Source organism: Nicotiana tabacum, chromosome 13, assembly GCF_000715075.1.
Source record: "Nicotiana tabacum cultivar K326 chromosome 13, ASM71507v2, whole genome shotgun sequence".
Taxonomy (NCBI): Eukaryota; Viridiplantae; Streptophyta; class Magnoliopsida; order Solanales; family Solanaceae; genus Nicotiana; species Nicotiana tabacum.
The window spans coordinates 131,784,985-131,795,682 of NC_134092.1; the positions used below are offsets into that span (position 1 = coordinate 131,784,985).

Here is a 10,698-nt window from a genome sequence, read left to right on the forward strand (position 1 = left end):
GTGCCCTTTTGAAAATCTCCCACACTTTCCTTTATTTTTCTTTCTTTTTTTTCAATGGTGGTCGAATCTTATGGAGATTGCCTAAGTATTATGACCGCGCATGAATCAGACCTTGCGTAGTTCAGACCAATAAAAGATAAATAATAATAAAATATATATTTTTTGGAATTTACAATTTTCATATTAAAACAAACTTGATTACAAAAGTTTAAAAAAACTGACCATACTAACAGACTTTGACAAAAGACAACAAACGGCCTCGAAAATCAAATAACTCGCATACTCTAATCAAAGAATTACAAACTCAAAAACAAACGGCCAGTTCCTTCCCCGTTTGACAAATGCAACCAAACGGTTATTTTTTGCAAATGTGGCCCCTTCCAAATTTCATATGAATTTTGAGGCCGGGAAGGATTATTTTACAACCTTTCACAAACTTGTTCGTTCTTTTAAGAAATAGCCCTTCGACAACCGAAAGATACTCTAAGGCTATCTCGGCAAGAACGGTTTAAGACATTACCGAAGTCGGGCCGACTTATTTTAACTAAAAACCAAACGGTATTCACTTGACCACTGACTATTTTCTTGTTTTTTTTCAAATAATAAAAGACCTGGTTTTGCAAACACGACCTTTCAGCACTTCGGAGACAAAGATTTTAAGGTTGTGCGGGATAACTGGTCGCAACCCAAAAGAATGACCAAAGATGGTCGTTTATGCAAAATCAGCCTTCCGGCGTCCCTTTCGAGAACATTCGGCTATTTTTGACAAAACAGCGTGACCCAACTTATTTATGACTCTTTTCTTGTTTTTTTTTTCAAATTAGAATAAAAGACCCGGTATTGCAAACACGGCCTTTCAGCGCCTCTAGGACGAAGATTTTTAAGGCTGTGTGGGTCAACTGGACCAAATCTAAAAAAAAATGACCCAAAGGTGGCTGTTTATGCAAAGTCAGCCTTCCGGCGTTCCTTTCGGGAACATTCGGCTATGTTTTGACAAAACAGCGTCACCTGACTTCTTTATGATGAAATTAAGATTTGACGTATTTTTTTTTTGGCTATTTTAGCAAACGGGGAGGTTGGACCCGATTAGTGCTGTCTACGTATCTCACATCCGGTGAGAATCAAACCGGCGTAGTTCGCCCCTCAGAAATAAAGCAAATAAGCTAACTCCTTTTTTTCGAAAAAATACTTACAAAGAAGAAAGAAAATATTCCTGGATTTTGATTTTGTTGTTTTTTTTGTATATATATATATATTTTTTATTTTTGAAAAGAAACGACGGCTAAATATATATATATATATATATATATATATATATATATATATATATATATATATATATATATATATATATATATATATTTTAACTTCTTTTCCCTTTTTTTGGAAAGTTCAAAAATCTTCTAAAGAAAAAAGGAAATATTTTTGGACTATTACTGTGGATTTCTGAAAGAAATACTACAAAAGAAAAGAAAAAATATTTTTGAATTTTGAATTTTCTTTTGAACTTTTAAGCAAATATTTTGAATTTTGAGAGAGATTAAAAAGAAATATTTTTGTATTATTTTTTTTATTTGAGGTCTAAAAGACTGAGTAATCAAAAATATTTTTTTATTTTATTTTTGGAATATGGTGGGCCGGAACCGAAGAGGTTTGCCTACGTATCTCACATCCGGTGAGAATCAGACCCGCGTAGTTCGGGCAATTAACTAAACTATTTTAAATTATTATTTTTTTCATTCATTTTTGGCAGCAAATATCAAAACCACTTTCAAAGCACGACTCTTTTCCTTTTCGATTTTGGGCATTTTCATAAAAATAAAAAAAAATAAAAACTATTTTAAAAATAAAACCCTTTTTTTTCATTTTCATTTTCCATGGCAAGACAAACTATTTTCCTTTTCTATTTTTTGAAAACAAAACAGAACAACGACTTTTTTTCTATTTTTCCTTTGCTTTTAGTAAAACAAATTAATACAACATTTATTTTTTATTTTCTCAAAATTTCGGCAGAGTTCGACGGTATTTGGGCATTGGGTTTTTCAAAAATAAACAATTAACTCCCTAACAACTATTTCTTTTTCTTTTTTGTTTTCAATTTCACAATATTCCTAATATTCAAAAACCGGTCAGCATGCGGGCGCGAGACAAATAAATGCATGGAAAACAAATAGGATACATCAGGATGGTCTTTTCATATCAGGTTGCTAGTCCTAGACGGACCCAACCCCTGTGTTGAGTCCCCTAAGTCAAATGCAACGTGATGCAATAAGTGTTCCTACTAGGGATCCGGCATGAAGTCATGTTATTCTATGTTCAAAACCTGGGTCGGTGTTCTAGACAGTGTACCCGAGCGGACAACTCGAGTTGAGGAAGGAGCTCCTTTTCGGGAACCAAAAGGCCAGCCGGCTTAGAAACTTTCCGAGCCTCTTTTATTTCAAGGTATGACACTAACAAAATAGGGAGTCTCAACCAGTAAGCACATCCCCGGAGGTAAGAAGAGAAAGGTTTCGGCACAGTTTATATACAGTTCAGATAATATCAAAGCGGTAAAAGCATCATTTAGCACATTGAGCCCAACTATGTAACAAAATCAGATAAACCAAATATAACAATTTATATAAGCTCGAATTTCTAACCCTGAACCAGTGGTTCTGGGTAAATTCCCCAGCAGAGTCGCCAGAGCTGTCACACCTTATTTTTCCGTCCCCGCTAGGGGTGAAGGAGTTTTTTCCAATTAAAGGACAATCGAAACGGGATTTGTTTGTTTATTTCAGAGTCGCCACTTGGGAGATTTAGGGTGTCCCAAGTCACCAATTTTAATCCCGAATGGAGGAAAAGAATGACTCTGTATTATAGACCGCGAACCAGAAATTCGGATAAAAAATTCTGTTAACCCGGGAGAAGGTGTTAGGCATTCCCGAGTTCCGTGGTTCTAGCACGGTCGCTCAACTGTTATATTTGGCTTGATTATCTGATATAATACATATTATAAACTTATGTGCAAATTTTATCCTTTAGCCGCTTTTATTATTTTTATTTATTGTTATTATTCTACGGGGAATTGTAACATTGTTAAAACGTATTTCAAACCACGTCACAATCAATGCACCCGTGGTTATCGACACCTTTTGACTCTGTTGAGATTTGGATTTGGGTTACATAAATGCACACCCATATTTAAGAAAATAATTTGTTAAAAACGCGCCTAGAGTGACTAGCGTATTGTTGATTTGGGAAAGGCCATAAAATTTCGCTAGACGGCCAACTCCGATGTTCTAAATAATTAATACATACATTTGTGAGGGCCCCTCAATCTATACATTTTACTAGGCGAGGCTCATCTCATTTATTTTAAATGGACAAATCTTAAAGCGACTACATTTTTCTATTAAAATTAGTCTCTAAAATAAAGAAAGAAAATCCTAATTAATTACGAGCTTTTTTTATTTATTTATTTAAGAAAGCATGACATAATAATTACTAGATTAATACAAATATTGATGAAAAGGAATTTTACTCAAAAATTCGAAATTATAAATAAAATAAAAATTCGACAACTAATATTCAAAAGAATCAAATATAGCTAGATTAAAACTCACATTGTTATAAAAAAAAAACTATTGAGATTAATTATTCACAACCATTTGAAACCAGATTTAACCATAATTACTAATGCTTATTAAAAAGTTTATTAAACTTAAACGTTCTTCTAATCTTGTTTGAACTCAAATCGTGCTTTAATGCCTAATTCACGAAATTCAGTTTAAATTCATACCTTAGCTAAATTTAGCTACTTGTTCACGATTAACCTACTGTTGATAATCTAAAAACCTTCATAACTAGTGAATTAACCCGTTTTGCCAAACTGATTCATTAAAGACTAACTTATGTTATTTTCTCTTATTTCAGTTATTATTCAGTAATACATGAAATAGCCTAAATACAATCAATAAAAGGAACAAAGAAAAGCGACATTAAAACTTCAAAATTCAATTCTTCATATGTATTCATGCTTCCACATTATTAGCTTGCAATAGCTAGTGTTACAGTCATGTACCTGATATTGGAAACAAAAGAAAAGGGAAATCAGCAGAAATTCAGTAGCATACAACAACAGCAACACCCAGCAACCAGCAATGAGAAACCAGTGACGAATTTTAAAACTCAAGATAAAAAATCCAGAAACACCAACAACAATCAACGGACAGAAGCCAAGGGAATCTTTTCAGAGTTGAAAGACTAATTAATGTTCAACCCTTAATTTCTGAATCCGTATATCAGAATATTTAAATTGTATATCAGGTGTATACTATTTTTCTCTTGAATTTTCAGAATATTTTCTTTTTATTTTTGGAGTCTTAGTATTTTCGGAATTTTTCTCTCTTTTTTTTTCTTCTTTCTGTCCTCTTTTTTCTCTCTCTTCTTCTTGTCCCCTTTTTTTTCTTAAAATCTGATCAAGTCCCCTATTTATTACCATCTTTCAGCATTTTTAAACATAAAACCCACTATCTTCCCACTCATCCCCCTTTTAATCCCACTACCTAATGTTTTGTCTCCCACTACATTAAACAAATACCACATTATATCTTGTCCCTCATGCTTATATTAAATAATTGCATTGTTCTCCACCATTATATCTTGTCCCCCCATTATTGATTATTTTAATATTATTTTAATCCTAATTGACAGAGCACTCAAAATAAATAATTGTTCAGAATTTTAATTCCAAAAACACCCCTCTGGCCTTACTGAAATTACCATTTTGACCCTGAAAACATTATAATTTACCAATCTTCCCCGTCAGCTATAACAAGTTCAACTAATCAATTTTAACCAAAATATAGCAGCTATAACCAATTCCTAGTCAGATTTTATGAACAAACTCGCACTATATGATGAACAACAAAGAAACAACTTGAATTATTTTGACTAAACAATGTTTTTACACAACAAACCTATTTTCAGATTTACCAACAATAACAAACAAATATATTCAAAGCATGAACTCAAATTCAAATTAAACTTTAAACAAAATAAATAAACAGATTGAAACTCTAAACTCAAATAATCAATTGATCTTCAAATTAAATTCAACAAAATTACAACAAAGATACATGATTCAAACTAAATCAAAAATTAAAAACCAAAACATAAACTCACATTAAATCACTGAATTAAAAACGAACTTCAAATAAAATGAACACGAATTAAATCTATATTAAACAACAAAGAACGGATTCAAATGATTAAACCAACATATTTCTATATTACAACTAAATTCTTTTAAATGAATGACAACAAACCGCAAGAAGAAACAATTGTGAATTTCAACTTGAATCCAACAACATTAATAATTTCTGAAAAAATACATAACAACATATGAAACAAACTGAAAAAATAATTAATTAAATTTCAATTTGAATCTAACGACATTTAAACTAACAATTTCACATGAACAAATCGAAAAATTAACAAAACGACAAATACGAACAAAACAAGAATCAAACATTTACCGATTTTAGATTTGAGAATATCAAAACAAAATACGGACAAAAGTGAAACTCGAACCCACTAACCGGATCGAAACTACGAAGAACTTGGATGAAAACAAATCTGCCCGAAAACCTTGAAACCAACATAACTCGAATTTGCCCGACAAATATCTTGGCGAGCAGGAACGGGGTTTGTTTCGAATCAAATGCTTGACGAAGCAGCAGCAATACAGCAGAAACGATGGGGTTTGGTTTAGAACCAGCTGCTCGAGGAGGCTGGATGCAGTAGGAGCAACAGAAGCAGCTTGGTTTGGAGGAGGTCGACGAGGCAGGCTGTTTCGAGACAAAGCGAAGGTCGCCGGATTTAATGGGGGGTTGCCGGACTGGTTCACGTGAGGTAAAGCAGAAGCAGTCGAGGCAGCTGGAGGCAGCAACAAATACGACGAGGCAGGCAGCATCAGGGTGTGTTTGGACGTAGCAGGAGACACAGCAACGCAGCAGCCATGAGAGCTCGGGCTCGAGTTCGACGGAGACGAAGAAGATGAAGCAGAAGCAGAAGCGTGGTCTGCTTGGACGTAGCAGAAGCAGCGACAGCCATGGGTGTCGAGCTCAAGCTCGAGCTTGACGAAGAAGAAAACGAAACAGTGGCAGCGGGGTCGTTCGGGGAAGAAAGTCGCCATGGAAGCTTGAGCTTGAGCTTGGCGACGAAGAAGACGAAGCAATGGCAGCGGGGTTTTTTTGGAGTGGGCTTGAGGGTGAGTAGCCATGGACGGGCTTGGGGAAGCTTTTGGAGAAGAAGAGAGTGGGTGGCGGATGGTTTTTGTTTTTGGTTTTAGGGTTTTTTAGTTTGTTTTGTGAAAATGTAAGATAGGGGGGTGTTGGGTCTTTGGGTTATGGAGCGGACCGGGTCGACCCGTGTTGAGATGGACCGGGTCATGGGGAAGGTTGGGTATTTTTTTGGGCCTGTGGCTTGAATTTGAAGAAGAGCCCAATTCCGATTTTTTTTATATTTTTTGCTCTTTTTTCTTCTTTTATTTTTCTAAAACTAAATTCTAAAAATCCTTAAATTATCATATAGAACTAAATTAAGTTATGAAAGCGCAAATTAACTCCCAATAACAATTAACACATAATTAAGTAATAATTAAGCATGAAATTGTACAATTGGACATTAAATGCTAAAAATGCAAAAGATGCCTATTTTTGTGATTTTCATTTTTTGTAAAACAAACTTAATTACTAACAATTGTAGGATTAAATCCTAAATGCAAATGCGACATATTTTTGTATTTTTTATTAATTTAACAAATAAACATGCGCAGACAAATGCAAATAATTATCTAAAAATACCACAAATATTCAAAAAGTTGCACACCAAGAAAAAATTATTTTATTTTGAATTTTTTCGGAGTAATTCTTTCATAGGGAAAAAATCACGTGCTTACACAAATGTTACAAGTGTCTTCTTGGCAAATTTCTCTTTTTTTTTAGCAAATCTTTAGTGGGTAGCTTATCCCAAAAGATTGTCCACAGAAAAAAAATTTCATTTGTTTAAAGAGTTGATTTTCCATAGCCAGGCTAAGTTTTTCCCGTTGCCTATGGATTCTGAGACAGCTTCATAAGCAACTTTAACTGAAAAGAAGTTGTGATCCTTAGAGTTCCAAGTGTATGAATCCGTAGTGGGTCCAATTTGTTTTATGTAGGTGTAATTTATCTTAGAAACGATGTCCGGGGGAGTTCAAAGGATAAGTTTCTAAGATCGAACATTCCATTTTTAATAAAGCAGGAGAGATTTTTGTCAAGCTCTCCAGTTGGGATGGAGCCTTGGATGGAGTCCCTGAGTGTTCCTGATTGATTTATCCAATTATCATGCCACAGATTAATTACTTTCCAAGTATGGGAACCTATATTCTTGCTTTTCCTATGGTTGTATTTACTATGTATAGTTTTGGACCATAGGCTATCTTTATCTTTTCTATATCGCCAAGCTAAAGTTGCATTGAAAGAGGAGTTTTTCAAATGGGTGTTAGGAATTTCTAGGCCCCCTTGTTTTTTAGGCATTGTGACTATGCTCCATTTTACAAGATGACATTTCTTTTTTTCCTCTGTGCTACCCCATAGGAAATTCCTTTGGGTAGAATCTATCTTTTTGAGTGTTGTTTTGGGGAGATCATAAATCTGGATGACGTGGTTTGGGATTGCGGCTAGGGTGACTTTTATGAGAGTTGTGCTACCTGCCATATTATGGAATTTAGTTTTCCAACCTGTTAGTCTATTGTTTAGTCTGTCTAGGATAAATTGGAAGTCTTTTTTTATAGGGCTGGTATTGGGCATACGGAAGCCTAGGTACTTTCCGAAGTTATAAGTAAATCTCATTAAAAAGCAGCTACTAATGTGATCTTTATGATCCGTAGGGGTATTCCTTGAGAACACAATTTTTTATTTTTCAAAATTAATAGATTGTCCAGAAGCATTGCAAAATTTGTTGATAGTGATTATGATAGAGTAATAGCTCTTTTGGTTGGCTTCAGCTAGGAGGATAAGATCATCAGTGAAGAAAAGATGGTAAAACTCTAGGCTTTTAGGAGTTATTTTGACTGGGGTCCATCTACAACAGTCGATTTCATGATCAATTAACCTAGAGAGTATTTCCATGCAAATGATAAAGATATACGGGGATAGGGGGTCCCCCTGTCTAATACCCCTAGATGGTTCAAAGAAATCTGTTATTGATCCATTAATAAGGATAGTCGTAGAGGTGCTAGAGATGCAGGACATTATGAGTTCAACAAGGTCATGAGGGAAATTTAAGGAGTTTAGAGAAAACCTAACAAACGACCATTCGATTTTATCGAATGCCTTTTCCAGGTCTATTTTAATCATCATTTTTGACTTTTTCACTTTAGTTTTCCTGAAGTGGTCTAGGACCTCATTAATGATTAGTGCATTATCTGCAACCTTTTTTCCTTTAATAAAGCTAGTTTGGGTAGGGTGGATAAGAGTGGGTAGGAATATTTTAATGCGGTTAGCAATAATCTTAGTGACGACCTTATAGGCTGTGTTACAAAGGCTTATAGGTCGAAACTGTCTGATGGTTTCAGCATTTTGGCTTTTTGGTATTAGGCAAACTAGGGTGTTATTCATGCTTTTAAGCATTTTTTTATGAGAAGGAATCTTGGCAAAAATTTATGAGATGGTTGCTTGTCTCCTTCCAGTATTTTTGTTAGAAAAAAGGATGAAGCCCATCCGACCCCAGAGCTTTATAAGGTTGAAAAGAATCTAGAGCCCTTTTTATTTCTTCTGTAGAGGGAATACTACTAAGGTATGGATGATCTTGATCACTAATTGTAGAATTGTAAGAGAGGTGGATATTATTGAGGAGGGATTGGTTGTGACCCGTGGTATAGAGATTTGTGTAGTAGTCAATAATATGGTCCTTGATGGGTTTTTGCTCTTGGAGCCAATTCCCAGCTTCGTCTTTTAAGCAAAAAATTCTTTTTTTCTTCTTCTTTGCATGGTGGTGATATGAAAAAATTTTGTGTTGGCGTCACCATCCTGGATCCATTGAACCCTGGATTTAAGCTTCCAAAAATCCTCCTTTTGCCTGAGTATAATATATTATACTCGTGTAAGAGTTCGTTTTCCAGGTTTATTAGGATTGACTATGGGGGTAGTTATGTGAGGTTTGGATTCTATTTAATCTAGCTAGTATTTTGCTCTTCCGATTGAAAATGTTACCAAAAATATTTTTATTCCATTCAATAGCTTTTAAGCAGAAGTTCTCTATGGCTTTAGTTATATTTGGTTTGTCAGACCAAGAATTATCTACTAAGGCTCTAAAAGTGGGGTGGGAAAGCCACATAGTTTCTATTCTAAAGATATTATTGTTAGTAGAGAACCTTTTAAAAAATTCTAGTTTGATTGGGCAGTGGTCCGAATGGCTTCTAGTTATATGTTTGACATTAGCATCTTGGAATAGTTCTAACCATTCAGTGTTCGCAATGCATCTATCAAGCTGTTCCATAATTATGTTTTTATAATTTTTACTTTTATTAGTCCTAGTAAACCTTGACCCTTTGAACCCTAAATCTACAAGGCCACATTGGTTCATACAATCTAAGAACTTGGATACTCTATTATAATTAATAGGTAAGCCTCCAAGTTTTTCCGATGCACAAGTGACTTTATTAAAATCTCCCGCGACTAGCCGTGGACCTTTATAATTATTAGCTACTGTTTTTAAGTTATGCCAAAGAATTGATCTTTCTTCCAAGAGATTACTAGCATATATAATAGAACATAACCAATTTTTTGTTGAATTTCATACCTTTACCATTGCGTGTATCTCTTGATCCGTTCCTCTAATTTGGTCTACCATTGTATCTCAATTGTTCCACATGAGCACAATGCCCCCGAGTTTCCATTAGCAGGCATTTGGATGAGACTAGAGTACCCGAAATTTTGGACCAAGACATGGTGGTCCTCCATTTTTATTTCCAGCAGTGCCACTATACTAGGACGATGATAATCTAGCATAACTCTAAAAGCTCGTCTAAATTCTGCGCTATTTGCACCTCGACAGTTCTAAATGATCATATTCATACTGATGTTTCTGCTTGATACTCCCCTATCATGGATACTGGTAGGACTGTGGATGCTCCTCATGTCCTCCTGTTGCATCCAATAATGAGTAAACATTGTTGGTACTAACACTACTACATGTTGATAAATGCTTGGGGGGTTCACTTTCCTGATAGAGATGGAGCATTTCCTCAAATCCACTGGGCAACTTAAGATGAACCTTTTTTCTCTTCTTGCTTGGAAGGCCATTGTTTTTGTATATCTTAACACTCCGTGCCCCACTATTCTTTCTGTTGGGAATTCTTCCTCTTCTTCCTTCTCTTCCATCATAGTTTGGCTTGAGTTTTGTGGAGTTGGAGTTGTCATCTGTGCTTGGCTCGAAACTTGAAGGGTTGAGGGTGGTATTATTTTGGGCAGTGGTGTTATGAGAGTGTTGCTGTTGGGTTGGGAGTTTGGCTAGGCTTGGGCAGTTTGGATAGTAGGAGCTAGGGTTTGGGGGATTGCATGAGATGGGTACATGGGTAGGTTGGGGCTGGGCATGTTGAACGTAGGCTGTTGGAGCCATGCATGGGAGCTCCATGGAGAGGGATGAGGACCTAGGTTCATTTGCATGGGGTAGGGA

At 35.3% G+C, this 10,698-nt stretch overlaps 1 long non-coding RNA gene across 1 annotated transcript; it reads right to left on the reverse strand.

Annotated features, from left to right (window-relative positions):
- Window positions 1–3,872: 3,872 nt before the first annotated feature.
- Window positions 3,873–6,346, reverse strand: LOC142168423 (uncharacterized). The gene is made up of 2 exons (XR_012698299.1): window positions 5,580–6,346; window positions 3,873–4,060 (listed from the first exon to the last, which is right to left on the reverse strand). It is a non-coding gene; the product is annotated as an uncharacterized LOC142168423 (long non-coding RNA).
- Between the last annotated feature and the right edge of the window lie 4,352 nt (window positions 6,347–10,698).